At 43.7% G+C, this 20,845-nt stretch overlaps 1 protein-coding gene across 13 annotated transcripts in view; it reads right to left on the bottom strand.

The window, feature by feature from the left end:
• LDLRAD4 (low density lipoprotein receptor class A domain containing 4) overlaps nucleotides 1-20,845 on the bottom strand; it is a 291,731-nt gene that overhangs the window by 212,318 nt on the left and 58,568 nt on the right. For 7 of the 13 annotated variants that reach the window (XM_057698959.1, XM_057698970.1, XM_057698957.1 and 4 more), the window contains exons 4-6: nucleotides 14,282-14,364; nucleotides 12,966-13,128; nucleotides 12,457-12,720 (exon numbers count right to left, since the gene is read on the bottom strand). The exons of 5 other annotated variants lie outside the window; for them this stretch is intronic. The gene's annotated coding sequence lies outside the window, so the exon portion shown is untranslated. The remainder of the gene's footprint in view (nucleotides 1-12,456; nucleotides 12,721-12,965; nucleotides 13,129-14,281; nucleotides 14,365-20,845) is intronic. One more of the 13 variants, XM_057698964.1, reaches the window with a different exon arrangement.

Below are 20,845 nucleotides of genomic sequence, written 5' to 3' on the forward strand. Positions count from 1 at the left end.
CACTTATATGGTCAGTTAATCTACAACAAAGGAGGCAAGAATATACAATGGGGAAAAGACAGCCTTTTCAATAAACGGTGTTGGGAAAACTGGACAGCTACATGCAAAAGAATCAAACTGGAATACTCTCTCACACCATACGCAAAAATAAACTCAAAATGTATTAAAGACCTAAATGTAAGACCTGAAATCATAAAACTCCCAGTAGAAAACTTGGGCAGTATGCTCTCTGACATCAGGCTTAGCAATATTGTTTTTGGGTCTATCTTCTCAGGCAAGGACAACAAAAGCAAAAATAAACAAATGGGACCACATCAAATTAAAAAGCTTTTGCAGAGTGAAGGAACCTACCAACAAAATGAAAAGGCCACCTACTGAATGAGATAAGATGCTTACAAGCGATATATCTGATAAAGGGTTAATACTAAAAATATACAAAGAACTCACACAATTCCATATCATAAAACAAACAACCCAATTAAAAAATGGGCAGAGGACCTGACTACACATTTTTCCAAAGAAGACAAAGAGATGGCCAACAGATACATGAGAAGATGGTCAACATCACTAATCATAAGAGAAATGCAAATAAAAAACACAGTGAGATATCACCTCATACCTGTCAGAATGGCTATTATCAAAAAGACAAGAAATAACAAGAGTTGGCAAGGATGCGGAGAAATGGGAACCCTCATGCACTTTTGGTGAGAATGTAAATTGGTGCAGCTACTACAGAAAACAGTATGGAGATTCCTCAAAAAACTAAACACAGAATTACCATATGACCCAGCAATTCCACTCCTGGGTATTTATCGGAAGAAAACAAAAATACTAATTGGAAAAAATACATGCACCTCTATGTTCACTGCAGCATTATTTACAATAGCCAAGATATGGGAGCAACCCAAGTGCCCACTGATAGATAAATGGCTAAAGAAGATGTGTGTGGGGGGGGAAGGGGGGGTACACACACACACACACACAATGGAATATTACTCAGCCATAAAAAGAATGAAATTTTGTCATTTGCAGTAACACAGATAGACCTAGAGAGTATTACGCTAACTCAACTAAGCCAGAGAAAGACAAATGCTATATGTTTTCACTTATATGTTGAATTTAGAATACAAAACAAATGAATAAAGATAACAAAACAGAAATATATTCAAAGATACAGAGAACAAATCAGTGGTCTCCAGAGGGGAGGGTGGAAGAGACATGCGCAAAACAGGTGAGGGGACTAAGAGGTCTGAACTACCAGTTATAAAAAAAAATAAGTCATAGGGATGTAGTGCACAGCAAAGGGAATAGTCATAATATTATAGTAACTTTGTATAGTGGATAATCTATACAAATATCAAATCACTGTTTTACATCAGAAAGTAATATATTTTAAGTCAAATATACATTAATTTTTTAAAAGATTAATCATTTCACTGTCTTCTGATTTTTTTTTTTTAATGTCAGCTTTGTCTTATAATAGCCCCTTTTAAGATAATATGTGTTTTTTCCCTCTGGCTGCCATTCACCAAGAAAAAGACTATAAAAAGGAACACAAAATAATTTTAATACATAAACTGCAAAAGTCACTAAGTTTTCCCCTCCAAAAAAATCACGAGCATTCCAGAGCCAAATAAAAATAATCTTGTATTTTCCCCCTGCCATGTATAATATACAAACAAATATATTTATTCTTTTTTCTTAAGAATGAAAGCACTTTTGAGCCTAGAAAATATGTGCTTTCATATTTTGTGTAATATACTGCACAGTTGATGCTTATTAAATAACACTGATTTCAGCACTAATAATATTTAACATACAAAAATATTTTAACCCATGTATTACATAGCAACTGTGTTCTAAGATTTGCCAAATTTTTCCCATTTATATCTAACAGGGAGATTATGTCATTTTCTAATAAATGCAGAAATGTAACCCTTATTTTCTTTGTTTTTCAAGACTAGACTTTTCCAATGTATCCCACACCTGGGGCTCTTCTCATGAACTGCCCAGGAAGCGACCTTACAGGAGCCAGCAGTCCTTTGGAGCACAATTCTTTCCTCCGCTATGGCAGAAATCCTCGTTTACACATATGGGAATAACTTGAAGGACTGACTTCCATCTCTAAAGTCCAAGAGTTCAAGTTGGCTTTAGGTCCTCAATGTCACAACGCTGTCTGGGGACAGGGGCCCTCCTTTGTCAGAGGGTCTTCTCAGAGTTGCTGTGACATGGTGTCACCTCCCTAGGGTGCGAGGAGCAGGCTGCCACTGCTGGCAGATGTGCAGTCCACTTTGCCATGCTGGCTGCACTGAGAAGGCTACAACCGCAGCCTGAGGTTTATACAGCTGGATCACAGGGACAAAGGACCCTTTAAGCAAGGGTGATTCTCAAATGAAAGTCCTTCCAGGGCTGCTATATATTCAGGTAGAGGTGAAGGGAAGAAGAATAAAATAAGCTCTCTAAGGGTCTTATTTGCACATGTTCCTGGTACTGACCTTTTGCAACCACCCCCAGGACTTATCTCTCCCTCTCTCTGTGGTGGTGCCCCTCACTAATCTGAAATTAAGCAGAGGTAGTCACAATCTGCATCTCAGTCTGAAACAAGAAGGTTCTCCTCTGTGCGCACAGAAATCCCTTGTTGGTAAGGTGTATACACTTAAAGGTACTTATTGTATAATATGAATGAGGCCACAGTGTAACAAGACTGGCGATTTGTCTGTGGTTGACTAAGCTCTGCAATCAATTTAAAACACCTTTAAAAACAGAATCATAGTATATAATTACTTTACTAGGTACTGTGGATTGAAGTTTGGGTAAAATAAGAGAAAACACGTTTCTATTTCTCCAAAGACCACAACCCAAATTTAACAAGAAAGGCTCATGGCAGACAATACATTGTGCTATCTCCTACTTCACTTTCCAACAAACGGCACTGGTTGGTCAGCCATAGGCTGAAAAGATTTAGTTAAAGCTAAGAAACTCCTCTGAACTCTGACTCAAGAAGATGTCTTTCTAATCACCAAATTGTACTCAGCAGTTGTCACTGTTCTCATCACTTGGAGCACACTGCTGCCTCTTCATCTATGAAATGTTTCTGAGGACATTATCCCCTAAGGCCTTGACAATGTTTACTTTCTATAAATCAGTGGACACAACTGCTGCCCTTACACCCTTGGTACCCAAGGTCACCATCTATGTGCAAGTGAATCGATAACCTAAGAGGTGTGTACTGAGAGGATTCCAAAGGAAAACAAAAATTACTTAATGATAGGGTCAAAATGCAGGAAGAAATCTGGAAGACAAAAGCCACTGTATTAAGGCCCAGATGGCTAAAGGCTGAGCTGACTGGCCGCACAAATAGCAAAATGCCATCTGAAAATCATTTAGAGCCTCCTGACAGCCATATCATTAAATTAACATCAATTCCAAAGACAAGGCAAGGAAGGTCTTCAAAGTTTAACCATCACCTGCCAGGGAAGGCAGACATGGCCCTGGTTCTGAAGTTATTCAAAAAGCGAAGGAGATGGAATCCCAAGAGAAGATTTGGAGGAGCAGTGAGACATAAGACAACAGTGAGAATTTTTCAATGCATTTCCTGGTGCACTTTCACACGTGGTACATGACAAAGGGAACGTAACAAAACAATATGAATCCAAGTCCCTTCTGTCCAGGTGAAAAAGCTTCTGGCAAGAGAAATGTCTCAGAGCTTGGGAGCTAACCCTGTCCACAGCCTCCCCAAGGGCCTCCTTCTCACCTGGCTACCCACCTATGAAGCCTCAGAGAACATGTTCATGTGAATTCAATGTTGGGAGGGGGAGGTGGGCAACAGCTGCCTGTTTACAGTCCTCAGGCAGGTTTCTTCTTCCCCATGGACTCCAAGGCACACAAGCCCATGGTCCATTGCTCCAAGCACCTTTTTTCTCTGCTGGTGAATCCACTGTGCTACACACGCTAGCGCACACACCTGGCTGCAAAGCCTGCCTTACACATCATGGAAATGGGAGTTCTATGGGACCTGGGGAGTCACCCGACTGGTGTTCTGAAGGCTTGGTGCCTCATTAGTAACTCTTATGGCCTGATGAAAATATACAAGAAAAAAATCAGTGGAGCTTACTGTCTCCAGGCCAGTGACCTGACACACTGTGAGCACACCCAGGAAGGAGAGCAGCTCTGTTGGGTCACACAGAGCCAGTCTGTGCCCCACCCAGCAAAGGTCTGCTGACTAGACACACAGGGCACAGCCTTCTGACGGGAAGTTAGCTGGTTTCATGGTCATCTCCACAACATGCACCCAACATGGTGAGCTACCACTTGAGCAGTTCTAAAGTGCACTGGGCCAGCGGGACTACTGTCTAACTCTAGTTGATGACACCTTTCCAACAAATGTGTGGGGTTTTATGTTAATTTTTAAAATACAGTTAAATGTTTAACTGTATTTATTCCTCACATACACATACATATTATTATAAGAGTAACAGTATATAATAATATTATATATAATATTATATATAATGATATTGTATATAACAGTAACATATTATTATAAGAGTAACCATATCACGAAAGTGTTAAAATTAAGAGAGCACCTTTAAAATAAATTATTTGGCATGATTTAACAATATAAAAACAATTACTTACAACTTTTCCAGAAAACAACTCAGCCTTTTGCTACTTCTAATGCATAAAACATTCCACTGAGTCAGGTCAAAATAGTCTCTCTTAAATCGTCCCTTCAGACAAACCACTTGGCAACTGAGAAATCTCAAGTCATTAGGAAATGCAACAAAACCACCATAAATTGTACCAAGATATTTCCCCTCCAGCTCCACTGATTCCCAAATTCATTACAGAGAAGACCTGAAGGTGTTGCTTCTTCACCTGAAAACAGACATTTAAACACTGACTTTGGGCTGAATCTCTTGAGGCCACATTACTAAAGCATGGGCAGAGATCACTGGAAAGACATTTTTCGGCTGCATTTAGTTCACAATAAAACAATTATGATTTCTCCGGCTTTCCTCCCTTTCCGATTTCTAAGATATAAAAACTGGAAAAAGAAACACTCTCATGAACCCAAGCACTGAAATACTCAGAGAGGAGAGGAGCGCACCACCCCAGCACGGAGCTGTGTTAAGAACATGGCCGTGCAGACTGGCATGAAACCGTCACAAACTGTCACTGTCCTCAAAGTCCTTGTGGTTTAGGAGAGGGAAAAAATTCAAAGAAAACAGCTGTGAACAATTAAAAAACAGTACACCAATAGGTGCAAAATGTTCTTGTTCAAATGAAATGCACACAAGAGTGCCAAGGAGGCTAGCATTGTGCTCCCCAATGGGGAGGAAGGCATCCTTTAAACAGCTGTTTACCTCAGGGAAATCGGGGTCACCCAGAGATGGAAACACCCCAAACTTGCACTCTCTACACAGGAAGAAAACGGCTCAAGGCCATCTCTGAATGGTACTTGCAGCCCACATCCACCCCCTTTTCAGTGCACAGCCAAGGCCCAGGGGACTCAGTAAGCTGCCCGCTAGCTGGCTGTTTGTGGCACAGTCAGAATCGGGAGTAACTGACTTCAGCCTCTGCTGCCAGGCTAGCAAGGCGAGCATCCTGACCCAAATGGGCCAGCCGGACACCATGCACTGACTCACATGGGTCTGTGTGCCAATAAGGACACAAAAAGCTTTGCAAGCTTGTCTGTCCTTCCAAAGATTAGAGGTGGTGTAAAATGAATGCAATAACAGATCCCTTCCAGTGGCCCCAAAATTCTGAGGCACGTAGACCTCTTTAGCACTTGGCCTTCAAAAATCCTTCCCTATATAGATCAAGCCCCACAGCAGAATGCAAAGCAGATGAACCCCCTCCTATTTTTAACCAAGTCAGTAAAAAGATCACAGGTAAGAAACAAAAATGAAAAACACATACAAATAAAACTTTATTACAGGCTTTTTCAAGCTCTAGGCTTAAACAGTCCAAAAATGTGTTATAAGACATACATATGATGCAACTGAGGCTTAGAGTTTTCCCCAGTGGTTTTGTAAATATGATTATTTTAAATATCTCAGTCATATAAATGTAAGAGGAAAATTATGCAGTGTTATCTTTAACCTTGAACTCATTTTTTAAAATGATGCTTTCCTACAGTTCCTTTAAGTACACAGCTATTCCTATGAACTTTTATTTTCAGGTTAGCCAGGGCAGCCTGAATGGCTCAGAGGATTTTTTCACAGCAACTTGAGAATGCAGGCCTGTGAGCACTTCCTCCACTGCCAGGCTAATCGGCCATCTTCCCTACAGAGGGTGACAAGGGAATCAGGAGCACTGCCTGTTGTCACTGTGCCAACATGGTCAAGCTTTTGAAGACCTCCATAAAGGTGATTTGAAATCTCCCCTGAAAACACTGTAATAACCAACTGAAAACAGCATTCCATTCAGTGTGGTATGCATTCCTCAGGATAACTCTGGAGTAAGTCACCTCTGCGGGTCCATGCAAGCGGTGCCACCTACAACTGGGAGGAAAAACAGACCTGATAGACATTAGAGCTTCTTGCCACCACCACCACCACCCTACCCAGTGCTACCACCAGGACACAAGGACCCTCTCCCACAAAGGACGGTTCTATAGGCAGAGAGTGTCAGGGGCCCGGAGGGGACTCCACTGTCCCTCACTGACAAGACTGAAGTCGGTCCCCTGAGAAGCTCCCTGTCAGTATGACAGAACTTCACTTGTGTTTGTGTCCCACCCATCACAGGTCCTGGCATATAGAAAGCACCCCATAAACTCTGACTCAACAGTAAAACAATAGACGTGGAGCCTCTGCCTTTCCCGATAATGTAGTCATAGCTTTTAATTTGTTATGCTCTTTACAACAGCCCTCCTGGTAGGCACTGCTCTCCCCATGTTGTGGAGCAAGGGACTGAGGCTCAGTGAGTTAAATAATTTGTCTAAGGCCACAGTAATGCTATGCGGTGGAGCACAATGTGAACTTATATCTTTCTAGTTCCAAAACCTGCACCTTTCCAATATACCAAATCTCTTCTTAATGAAAGCAGGACTCTGCAAAGTTTCCCAAGTAAAACAAAAGAATAAGCAAAAGTAAATATGTTAATTTCAGAATTAAAAAATATTTCTCATACTGTCCACTGTAAATAATATAAACCAAAACATGTCAAAACACAAAACTAAACGTAAGATCAAAACCCATCAGGAAACTGTTATTCCAGATGGAAACAGTGACTGAAGCCCAGAAATCTCAGGCCCAGTGAGGAAGAAATGAAGCTCCAGGGAATGAAGAGGAAGAGTCTAGGGGATGAGAAAGGAGCACAGCTGGGGCTGCCTCCGCCCACCCTCCCTGAGGGAGAATTTAACGAGTCAGTCCATGCCAGTGCCAGTGGCCTCTCTGATCAAATCAGACTGTAAAATTTCTGAGGGTAAGAACTGTGTCTTCCACCTATATATTGTTTATGACCAGATCTATCACCGCACTGTACATATCACAGAGGTTCAAAAACAGTTGGATTAGAATTAGCAAATGAATAAATGAATGGTGAGCTCTGTAAGCAAACTGAATAAAGTAAAAGCAAGAAAGAACTGAAGTGCTCCCTGGCAACAGAAAGGGTTATGATTTCTTTTCCTGCTCTTCCCTGACCACAAGCCCAGCTGGCCTACCCACAAGCTCCTCTCTCCATTCTGATAGGAATGAAGTGGGCAATGCCAGCCTGCAGACCATCAACACTACCATCCTGGCCATTTATCCAGCTCTGCGATGTGTCCTGATACATCATTCAGTGATCCTGTCATCATTCTATCAATAGTTTCAAGTTCAGTGATGGGCTTCTCTGGAGAAGGTACACCCTGTAGAGTGAAGGCCAGGACAAAAGGCAATAATCCTCGCAAATTCACTCCTGGGTGTCCTCATAAATCTCAAACAGAAACTACTTTTTTAAACTCCATGTTTGGCAGTGGGTTGGAGGTAAGGCACATGGGAATTGCACATCCCACCAGCAGATCCAACGACAACTTGGGGAGTGTTTATGGAGCAGTTCACAGGCACAGACACTCTCCATGGCCTCCATGGGTCAGCCTTTCAACAGTGTCTGTGAGGCAGTAACTCATGAAACTGAGTGGGATGTTCAGGCTTCATCCCACAGCCAGGCTTCTGGAAGTGCTCTGGCAAAGCTCTCCGGCACCCTCCTAAGTTCCAAACCCAACGAGCCTCTTCAGGTCCCCATCAGATGTGCCTCTCAGAAGCATCTCATGCACTGACAGCACCTGCCAAGCCCTCCACCAAGACCAGGACTCCACATCCAGTCTCTTTCTGACCAACCACGTCGCTGACACCCTCACCAGTATCTCTTCCTCCACTGAGCCCCTAAAATTTGCCGCTGCCTGGAGTGCTGTCCTCAGCAAAATCGTCCTTGCTGAATTTTACTGACTTTACCTAAATCTGCTCAACAGTGGAGAAATGCCACCTGGACAGCGGAACGAAGGGAGTGAGAGACAGAGGAAGCAGGAGAGGATGGACCACAGGCTTGCTTGTCTACACCCATGTAACTGCACCACACCGCTGACATTCAACCGTGTACAGGTTTAGTTTTGGCTGTCCTTTCATAGGAATTTAAGGCCTAACACTGAGAAACAACCTTCAGTTGCTTTGTCATTGTATTTGCTTAAATGACATACAGTTAAAAGGGCCACCTACTAATAGACAAGTACAGCAAGAGAGCCTCACTACAGCAGACACAGCAGCGTCCAGGGCAGGCTGACAGGATCCCCAGCAAGGATAGGCTAAGTGCTCAACAGATCATTCTTCAGAAAGGCAGGCACGGGACCACCCAGTGCTTTTCAACCTTAAATACAATCATCCTGAAGTCCATCTCTTCCGCATCTCTCCCTGTGTCCCTCAGATCCCACTCTTATCCCACATTCCAAGTCACAGAAAATGCTTACTCCACAAAGACAGATCCCACATAAGATCTTATTTTAAGTGTTAAAGGTCTAAACAGTTTTACAACTGACCCTAATTTGTTTTTAAGGTCCTTAATATGTTTAATACATGGTATTAAGAGTGCTGAGAGCCTGCTGGAGATGGGGTGCTATGTCCTATGGGACTCATCCCCACAAACCAACTCCCAAGTCCTCAGTAAACTCGCACAGAGAAAAATAAAATTGTAAGTAATAAACATGCTTGGCACATCTAATAATTACTTGCAAGAGAAACTGGAACCAGAATGCACAGAGAACAACCTATCTGGAGTTAGATTTTCATTTGCCAATCATCCTCATCCAGCTTATGAGTCCCCAAAGCCACTTGTTAGGTGTCTGTTACCAGCATCCTGAGCCACATTCAGAGCTACTTCCCAGCAGAGCTGAAGGTCTCCAGTGACACTGCAGCATCCACACCAGGATGCATGTGGAGGGCAGGGCAAGTCACTCACAGGCCTCCAGGCCAAGTACGCCAACAAGCCTAACCCACCAGACTGAGCATTTCCACTCTGGGTGGCATCTACAATCTCTTTCCAATTATGGGCAAAAGAAAAATGTAGTAAGGATATTATATTAAAGTCAAGCAGAGAGGACAAAAGCAAAATATACCAGAAACAAAAAGCAAATGTAACTTGAATAACCTGTGTTATTTGGGGGAAACCAACAGAATCTCTAAAACCAGTTAATTCTAAACAGGGTGGTTCTACACCATGTTGGAAATTCCTTCCTAACAATAACTCAAAATCCAGAAGCCACAAAAGAAAAGATTGATAATATAACCACATAAACATCAAAAACTTCAGCCTGGTAAAAATCAAAGTTAAAAGACAAATGACAAAAACTTGGAAACAGTATTTGCAAGTTTTATCATAAAATCTACTCCTCTAACATATAAAATGCTCCTAGAAATCCAAGAGAGAAAAAAAAGTGCAACAACCCACAAAAACAAAAGGCTCTAAAACTCATATGAAAGATGTACAACCTCACTCATAATAGAAATGTAAATTAAAACTACATTTAGATAACACTTTCCAGCTATCGGGTTGGTAAACTCCAAAACTGTGGTAACATGCTCTATTCCTGAGGATGTGGGAAAACTGGCATCCTCACTCACTGCTGACAGAGTGCACTAGTGCCACCCCAGGAAGGCTGACTAACAATGTCAACCAAAACCACAAATGCACATGCTCTTCCACTTGACAATTCCAGTTTTTGTAACTTATCATAAAGGTACCTTGCACGTAATTAAGTACAATGAAATTAAGCAAAATATGTTACACTTATAGTATTTTGTTTGTATATGCAAAATTCGGCAATAAGTCAAATGTTCACCAATAGAGAACTGGTTCCATAAATTATAGTGCATCTATTAAATGGGACAATAGACAGCTGTAAACAGGAGGGAGGGGAGGAGAGGGGAGGTGAGGGGAGCTGATGTGAAGAGTTTCCAAACCATGTTAACTATAAAGAGCAGTGCAGGAAAATGGATACGACACCTTCTAAAGGAACAGAGGTGGTGATGCTTAACACACTTTCAACTCTCTCATGAATGACTAAAATGATTCTAGAAAGATATGTAAGAAACTAATGACAGCGATTGTGGGACAGGACAGGCACAGAGTAGACAGAGTAGACTTTTGAATCAATACTTTTTCTAAGTCTTCATTGAATTTGTTACAATATTGCTTCTGGCTTCTTTTTTTTTTTATGTTTTGGTTTTTTGGCTGAGAGGCATGTGGGATCTTAGCTCCCTGACCAGGGATTGAACCGCCCCCCTCCCGCACATTGGCAGGCAAAGTCTTAACCACTGGACCACCAGGGAAGCCCCAAATCAATACCTTTTGACAACTGACCTTATTTTTGAACCATTAATGATATGACCTAGTCAAAAAATAATAATAATAGTTTTTTACACATGACATGATAGCTGTCTTTCAACCCAGACTCCGTATCAGCAAGCTGTGGTTTAGACAATTGTGAGTCCACCTTCCTCAGACAATCCTTTGTCTCCCACGTTGTTTACAGACCCCCAGCCTCAGGGGACCCTTAACATCCCTTCACAGTGTTTGGTTTGCCAGTCCTCTATCCTCAAGTCTCTTTCTATGACAAGGATTTTCAGAAAACATAAATTATTCTTGAATACCATAATTTGAAACTAAAACAAAAGGAATTCCTTTTCCTACGCCTGCACGAGGTAAACCTGAAAGGGTTGAACCCTCCTGGGTTAATCATGAGAGTAGCAGGCTGATCTCCCTACATGGAGTGAGTCTGAGAGACATCCCCCCTCCCCAACCCCTCCTCAGCACTTTTCCAGGTGCTCTAACCCACAGCCTGCACTGTGTCAGCACGTCTACAGTCCAATGCCTTGAACGACATCAACCAAGACTGGGGCTGAGCATGGAAACCTGGAAGTTGCCACACCCCTTGTGGGAGAGCCTCTTCACCGGGGTCCACGACAACCACTAGGATGCAGATGCCCACATCTACCCCCACAGCACAGAACCACACTTAAATCCTTCCAGCTGTTCACCTTTACCCAAAACCCGGAAACAACTCTCCCTGATGACAAACTGCACTGTCTGACGACACTTCAGGCCACAGGTTTTGCCTATGGCCTCTGTACAATCTAAGCTAGTTCCTTCTTATCACCATATGCTACAGAACAACTAGGACCATTTTAATTCTTTTACTATTAGAACCTAGAACCCATATATCTAAACCCTTTTATCAAGAGATGCACAGAACAATACATGTGCATCCCTTTCACAAGAGAGTTATATTTTGTTTGTTCATTTTTTAACTTCCTCTTCTGTAGAGTTGGAGAGTAAGGGCAGGAGGGTCAGTTTAGAAATATTTAGCTCATGCATAAAATAGCTTTTGATGAATGAAAAAAGGAATTAAGTCCTCAGAGGGCACAGTTACTCTATTTCCCCCTCAGTGGAGAGGAGAAGACAAATGGGAACCCCCAAGACAGCCAGGCCTAAGGCATGCTAGCCCAGTGCTGCATTCCCGCCCACCTGTGCTGTTGGCAACCCCAGGGTCAACAAAGCAGCTAGAGTGAGACAGCACATACCCTGGAGAAATCCAGAGAATCCCTGTATTCATTAAAGAAGGAACCAAAAGCTTTCCTTTAGGACAATGGCCGAGTTCTCATTTTACAGTCAAATCCCAGCACTCCAAAAAAGAAACCATCACTGCATATTTTCCTCTTTTCCCTCTGCAGCTGGAGAGCCAGCATGAAGTCTGGAGGGAGAGGCCACAGGAGCCTCTTGCCCGCCTGCCCCTTCACAAGGAACCACTGCAAACATTTTCCTTTCACTACAGCAATATGAAATCCCGAAATCCCAAAAGGCACTCATCTGCATTTGGCCTCCACAAACATCAGTAAATATATAAACTACAAATGTGAAACATCTCCCAGGAATAACACTGCAGCAAGTAAAACAATGTGAGCCTCTTTACCCCCAAGTTACCTGTTCTTTTCCTTAAGAATCACTCTTCTCAGGTAGCATCAAACCATCCTGAAGCAGTTGCTTCTAACAGTTTTCTTGGAAAGTCAATACCACCCAAGCAAGCTGTTACTCCCCTCGGCAGAGCTGCTGGAAACGAGTCCCAGAGTTGCCAATAGCAGGTTTGGCAAACTTCGGCTCCAGAAAACCATTAATCTCGTGATGGCATTTGGAGGTCTCCACAAAATCGCATTTCCAAATGAAATAAACCCCGTCTCCCAAACTGGGCTGCATTGGAACAAGGAAACAAACAGCCGGGAGATGGCAATGAATTACAAATGGCATGCTAATTACCAGTCTACTTCCAGAAATAGCTGAAGACTGCAGGATTTTTGCTGTTGTTGTTGTTAAAATAACCACAGCTTTTATTCTAGGGCTGAGCAAAAGCATCTGATTTATTCAAATGCTTCAGCTTCTAAACATAATCACATTTATATTTACTTATCTGGGAGGGGGAGTAGGTGGAGACAAACCTTGGGGGCTGGGGCATGTGTCCCCAGAGGCAGAAGTGGGGGCCAGGAGAGAGCTGACGAGCTGTGACGAGGCATGTCTACTGGCATCACCAAACCCACCAGCAGTGTGGCTGACAGAGGGGGACCCTCCTGCTTGCTTTCTTAGCGGCACCCATCTCAGACCCTATGGAGAAAGGAGGGGGCAGAGGAAACAAAGTTTTGACACAATGTCTCAGCACCTTCAGCACTTACTCCACGGTAGGTGGATGAGCAGCAAAGGTGCCTGGAAAGGTTTACACAGTTTAGATTAGAGTTCTGTCTCTAAGAAACTTACTATCTGCTAAAGAGAAAATCAGGAGAAAGTGCATGAGCACAACAGAAACAGGTCATTTTGTGCCACTGCCCTTGGTTCCCTAAGGACAAGATTGCACACCTCTCTCCGCATGAGTTCAACTCAAGGAATAAACTCCTCACTCCAGATTCCTATTTGTGCTGTACATGCAGAGCCTACAAGGTTTAACTGCAGACTTTGGAGTCTGAGCCCTGTTTAGAGACCAACCCCCACCCCCACCCCTGCCCCAAACCTTCTGCCACCTCATTCCCCTCTAAATACGTCTCACCCCCCCACCCCCCTCCCCACCTGGCTCTCAAATTCCAGAATGTTCCAGCAGGAAGTCTCCTTCAAGGTCATCTGGTCTAGCAAAAGTTCCCCTGGGCTTAACAAAGCCATAGGAAGAGGGTTCTTGGGTCAAAAAAGTTTAGAAGAGGGCCTTCCCTGGTGGTCCAGTGGTTAAGACTGCGCTTCCAATACAGGGGGGACACAGGTTCCATCCCTGGTTGGGGAACTAAGATCCCACATACCATGCAGCACAGCCAACAGAGAGAGAGAGAGGGAAAGAAGAGGGGAAAAAAAGTTTAGGAGATTCTGGGTTAAACAACACTAGTGTTTTCTTTACGGCCAAACTTCTCCGAGCTTCTAATATGCTAACGGTACATTAGGAATTTCCAAGAAGGGGATCTAACAGGCAGCCTTTATAAACTTGATGGACTAGAAATCTTTTCTCTTGCCACCTCCCAAGACCAGTACTCCTCTGAGTGCCACACATTGGGCTCCAGCCACCTTCTTCACTGCCAGGCAAACCTCTGCTGAGCACCCACTCCGGCCAGGCACACACTGACTGCTGAGGACACAAACATGGAGAAGACACACAGGCCCCCAGGGCTGAGGATTCCGAGACTCTGAGAGGTGAGCCGTACACTTCATTACTGGCTGGTCTCAGAGCTCAAACTAGTGGCCAGCTCCCAGTTCACCACACTTTGTCCCCTGCCACACCCACCTCTGATCAGAAGAGGTGTTCAGCGGTAGAAACTGTGATCGGATGGAGCTCTCCACAGAGCTGTCAGCAGCAGCCAAGACCCCCTATGAAAACAGAACATGCCGTGTTTGCTCTGTCCACTTGAACACACTGCTCAGTGTTAATATAGTGACCTGAGCATGGAGGCACCAGGTGAATACAGGTAGGCAGTCTGTCAACCCACCCCTCCTAGGGGACACCACGCCACAGGAGCCCAGAGGTACTGGACTCCCCTCTGTTTCTACACCATAAACAGGGACCCTAAAACATACAGACATTGCTGACAGCATCCGCTGGAAGCCAGAAGTCTAAATGTCTCTCTGGAATTCACTTGTAATTGTCATGCCAGCCTGGTCTCCCCAGTAAAAACTAAAAGTTGTATCACAAAGGGCTGTAGTCTCAAATCCAGGACTGATGCAAGAGTGCTCTAGCCCCAGTTCTACACGTCTCTGGCCCGTATAGTCAGTTGTGGGGGCTTTTTTTCCCTCTGAAGCATGGAGGTTTTAGGGGGAACTACCCCTTAACTCGATGATGTGAGGAAGAAGGTGTTCCAAAAACAAAACCCTAAAGAAAAATTTTTTAATGTTTTTGCTTTAAGATCTCAAACGGGCACACCATAAACTTGAAAAGCTCCACTACTTCAATTGAAACGTGTTTATTTCCCAGAAAGAGGGTCTGGCCCGGCATTAATCTTGTGCAGCCACACACATCCACATCCACAGCAGGGGTGCGGGTAATCGTGAGGCCACTCAGATGTTCCTCCACTAACTGGGGTGGGTTTAGAAAAATGATTTTCAGTTTTCAAAGGAAATCAAGCCCCACCTTTTCTTTTTTAAATACAAACATCACTTAAAATGTCAACATGCTATACAAAACCATCACTCTAAGCATTCCACCCTAGAATTTGAGAAGGAAATTCCCCCAGAATTTTGAGAACAGTGTAACTTTGGACATGTGTTCACACTACACATCACCTCCAGGCATGTCCCCCCATCTCCAGCCTGCCCAGGCCTCAAAATAGCATCCGGTGGCAGCAGGACGATCCCACAGTTCAGCAGTAAGTCCTGCTGGTGCCAGCCTGACCCCAGGAGCTGGGCCTGGCTCTGTTCTGTTCAGAGCTCATTTTTGTCCAAGTTTCCCAGAATTTCTACCAGAGTCTACAGAATGCCAACTTCCTGTTAACAAATGCTGTGGATCTCTTGTTTGTAAAAACTAACCCACTCTTGCACTACCTCACCCCAGGACCAGAGCCCGCCCCTGACCAGGAGCAGGAAGTGCCCTCCACAACTACCTGGCTCCCTGTGGCTATGCCAGGCCTCTGGCACCACAGTGCCCTGTGCAGCCCACTGCATGCCTGCTCCAGGGAGCTCTCCTGGTCAGCACCTATAAGTAGGACAGGTCCCACTCTACTTCCAGCTTCCAAATCCTGGCCCCACTTCTTGTCTGAACAATCAAAGAAAGGCTTGTCCATCATCTTAGATACAACAGATAGCCTGGTGGAGACCTGACATCAGATTTGAAATTCAGGCACCAATATCATGGCTCTGGAGCTCAGGAAACTCTGTTTCAATAACTGGAACAGGTACTTCCCTTCAATCTGGCCCCCTTGTACACCGGGACAGAATCATCTTGAGGGCAGAATCATCTCAGCCCCCTACAGGACGCTAGAGAAAAGGCTGGATGATCTCTCTTGGGCCAGAAAATACCAAAGTACACAGCACCCCCCCCTTCCCCCCCCAGAGGTCAGCAAGACAAAGGCCCCTCCAAGACGTAGAGACCCTTGGGGCCCCAAGTCACTCAGTCCCAACCCCCCTGTGCAAACATTCTCCATGGGCAGCCATGGGGACTGGGGACTCCTTTTATAAAAAAGGTGATCATTGCCTTTCAGACCAGGCAGCAAAAAACAAATGCCAAAGGGAGGGCATTAAGCAGTGAAGGGTATACCCTGAAAAGCCACAAAGGCCAGGCACTTCCTGTACAATATCTCCCCAACTCTACAAGAATCCTACATGAGTTCCAGGTACTATCTCATTCTGCAGAAGGAGAAACTGAAATGCACAGAGTGAAGCAACCTGCCCGAGGTCACATAACTAGTAAATGATAGGCCCCCAAATCCAACCCAGGTGTGTCTGCCTCCAAAGACCATGCACTCTTCTCACAGCCATGTGAATTTATGACCTTGTAGAAAGCACATACTGTAAATTTTTAAATATTAAAAGACTGAAAGGAAGGAAAGGAAAATAGTGGTTATATGAAAACAATGAAACCGTGGGTAACTTTTGCTCTTTTCTTTGTATCTAAATTTTCTTGCTTTTATTATTTTTAAATGTTTTAAAAAATAAAATGCTGTTTACATATCAAAACTACATGTTTATCAGTGAAAGGGTACTTTCCACTAGTTCTATCATGATTTATTAAGAAAACAAAGTGGGGCCTGTCAGTGGTCAGTGCCACTCCAGGACAGGCATGGGGAGGGAAGACCCTGGCCCCATGGTTAGAGGTCACTCCTGGGCCAGACACTGGATTTGCTGAAATAAGACCTTCCAGAGTTCCCTTTCCCTATTTTATGCAAGCTGATCTTTAAGAATTCCAGAAGTTTCATTTTGAGATCACCTTGCTAAGTGAAAGTAACTGCATCCTATTCCTACCACAATGCGGTGGGTCAGGCCGCCTTCATCTTGGCACAATGTCACCTGTCCCCACCCCACCTCCACCATGGGGTGAATTGCAGGGATGGCAGGGACAGCCCATCAGGACACCAAGAGCCCTGGGATGGAAGGGCAGGAGCTGTGTCTGCTTCTGTGTCTAGACCGCAGGCTACAAGGCCCTGCACAGTCACTCAGCCTCTCTAGGCTTCAGGTTTCCTTCTTTACACAATGCAAAAGATTGAATCAGTGACCTTCACAGTTACTTGAAGTTCTAAAACTCTGATTTTATGATTTCTGCCTTTGTCAGTGTGTGCAGTGCTCAATCTTTCACACAAACATAAATTAAACTCTTTTTGTACAATCATTAAAATCACACATACCAAAATATACATTAGAGTTCACTTCTATTGGGGAAGTCTTACCGCCTCATAAGAAAACATATATTAAACAACAGTGGCTATGCCCTTTGTTCCAGATATTCAAGAACAGGTATCACCCAAAACAACAAGCCAGCAAACCACCCTCCCCTACCAGGCACTAAGTATACAGTGCTGACCACTTCAAGGTGCCAGCTGATCCTTTAAAATTCATTCTACTTCTACAGGTCTAAGCTCACATACAAGCCATCTGGACACAGGAAGCTATGTCTCATGGTGAGTGAAATCCCAACTACAGGCTGCCCTGTGCCCACACCCGGGCTCCAGAGGCAGGAGCCGCTGGCTTTTCATGAGTTGGGCTTGGACACCTCCATGGGGATGAGTCTACAGAAGGGTCAAGTTCCAGATTCCCCCAGTCACCAGGATCATCACAGCTCCCCAGGGTGTTGGGCACCTTACGCAAGGTCACAGGTGCTGAGGGAGGGTCCTTGTACAAGGGAAAATTCCAAGCAACTGTCTCGAGCTTCCACTAAGTCCAGATGTCAATGGGGGCTTCACTACTGCTGATGCTTCTGTTGAAACCACTTCCCTTAGAAAAGCGTTGGTGTTTAACGTCTCAGTTGCAAACAGACTGCACAGCTCATTTCTTTAAGGGACGAAGGGTTTACCTACAAATCAAATGATTGATCTTCACTGTGCCTGATTACTAGAATATATTCTTATGCATGTCCCTAAAATCTGACCAGCCAGTTACCAAAATGCTCTTTGTTCCTAAGCATTTTCTAATAACTAATGAACAAATCTGACAGAATTCACTTTTATATCACTTGAGAGTACTGACAATCTCTCACAGCTATTTCATTTAAGACCAGAGATACACATTTTTTACTATTCTAAACAATGGCCTGGCACACAAGTAGGTAGGCTGTTCTAATGTCAATTACGATGTAAAAAGTGTGTAACCAGAAGTTTCCTAGCAACCATTAAAAATATCATTTTCAGCTGGCCTTACAACGTCCTCCATCCACACCCTCCAGTGCAGGATGAGGTCTACAAGGGCACAGGCTGCAATGAAGGCTCTCACTTCAAGACTCACTCCACCACTTACTAAGGGTCTGACCTTAGGCAAGTCACTTAAGGTCTCTAACTTCTATCTCCTTACTTGTAAATGAAGTTTCTGAATACATAAGATAGCTGTGGTCTCTTTCAGCTCTAAAGAAAAAGACATAACTTCCTCTCCAGTTAATAATACTACCACAGACCTCATCCTTCTGAAGACAAAAAAAGATGAGACCATTTATCATAATTACCTCCTATTTAAGTCATTTTTGGTCTAGTCCTTCTGATGTGTTCCCAGGCTATAGCGTCAAAGTGACAGTCACCTTTACCATCATCAGCCCTTTCAGCATGGGCAGAAACTAGCTCTTAACATGCATACTCCTCAGCTTACTTCATATAATAGCCAGAGGTTAAAAGGAGAGCCACTAGGACAAATCTGTCATTCCAATCTCAGAAATCATTTAGCATGAATTGAGAAAGCACTAGCATTGAACGTGTACTAAAGGACTTCCCCAGACCCCAGCCTGTGAGCCTGACTCCTCCAAGATCCCTAAGGAGGATGGGACAAGCTTCCAACAGGGCAATTTTCATGTGATTTTCTGGGACTGAAAGCAAGGTAAAATGCAATATTTTAAAAAAGTTTAAAAGTAAATTTTAAAAGTGGCTTCAAACGGTGATCAGGAGAGATGACAATGACTAATGAGGTAATACTGACACCTGAAAATTTACATGCGATGTGAAAAAATGAAGAAGGAAGGTGACATCCATCTAAGACTTCTTACTTAGTGAAGCAGTCACTTTTTAAAAAAGTATCCTAAAGTTATGATATAATCCAAAAGTGAACCATAAGTTAACTGTGCTCCCATATTTCTTCTTCTGTGATGCAATGAAGGACTGGTATGAAACAATATTCCAGCCCAGCCGAGCCAGCTTGTTTACATGGAATTTGCATGTATTTGCGTAACTTCTGCGTGAGTAGGTGTTCTCTTCATGCATCTAAATTTTCTAAGTATTTTTTTAATATTTACTTATTTACTTACTTACTTACTTACTTATTTACTTACTTACTTAGGCTGCGCCAGGTCTTAGTTGCGGCATGCGGGATCTTTAGTTGCAGCATGTGGGATCTAGTTCCCCGACCAGGGATCGAACCCAGGCCCCCCACACTGGGAGCACGGATTCTTACCCACTGGACCACCAGGGAAGTCCCCGTGTATCTAAATTTAATTAAATAATCTCCGTATCTGTAAAATGCCACAGTCAAACTACTGCTGACTTAGAGAAAATGCACATACACATACTCTAACACACAGGATCAGCTAAAGTGTGTCTACATGGCAAAAGCTTCCCAGCAGCAACCTAGAAATAGTGTCTTCTCGTCACCAAATTACTATATCCAAAAAAAGATCAGGTTTCCAGAACTGGAAAACTGACTACTTCTACAGAGGCCATAGAAAGGATGTAAAACTGAATTAAAAGAAACGCCAACCCATGCTAATGTGTTAAAGACTGTCAAAAAATGTGTAACTTGGCCAAGATCTAAACCAGTGATTTCAGGTTCACATTTTTATTATGTGTCCTAAGTTAAGACGTCAACAATGACGGTTCACAGCATTCCTTTCACGGGGTGCCCAAGCCCCAGGACCAAAGCACATCTGCCTCAGGAGCTACCTCACCAATGCCCAGAACTGACCTCCTAGAGTTCACACTGGCTCCACTGCCATCCCGTTCCCAAGTGGCCCCTGAACTGGAAAGATCCCAGATCTCTCTCCAGTGGCCTTTGCACCCCAGAATTACCAGGGAACAAGTAAAGGGGTAGCAAAGAAAAAATGTGAGATCAAGACTGCTGATCCCTCACAAAACTGATGGCAGCTTATCACTGCCTCATTTATTACAAAATAAATCCTTCATGTAATAGCCAGAAAGCAATGTGCTGCTAAATCAGGTGTAGAAAGCAGAAACTAAGAAACCTCGACCTTCCAGGCTTCATGATAGTCAATCAATCATGTGGCTCTCTTATGCTTTGATTTCTTCACCTGGCTAAAGACTTCTCACAATTTCCATTATAAATTCTGGAGTAGAACTGGGCATGAGAAAACTAACCCCAAGGGTATCCTCTCACCTTTCTCAACAAGCACTAGAGAGGTTTCATTTCATGTGATATTGTAAAGGGTACCTCAAAGCCTAAAGACTGGAGAATGTCTGGGACATTTCTAGATGCCAAAAATGTTTTGGGGACTTCCCTGGTGGCACAATGGTTAAGAATCTGCCTGCCAATGCAGGGGACACGGGTTCGATTCATGGTCCAGGAAGATCCCACATGCCACGGAGCAACTAAGACAATGTACCACCACTGCTGAGCCCACATGCCACAACTACTGAAGCCCATGCGGCTCAACCCCATGCCCCACAACAAGAGAAGGCACTACAATGAGAAGCCCGAGCACCACAACAAAGAGTAG

This window comes from Hippopotamus amphibius, chromosome 11 (genome assembly GCF_030028045.1).
Source record: "Hippopotamus amphibius kiboko isolate mHipAmp2 chromosome 11, mHipAmp2.hap2, whole genome shotgun sequence".
Taxonomy (NCBI): domain Eukaryota; kingdom Metazoa; phylum Chordata; class Mammalia; order Artiodactyla; family Hippopotamidae; genus Hippopotamus; species Hippopotamus amphibius.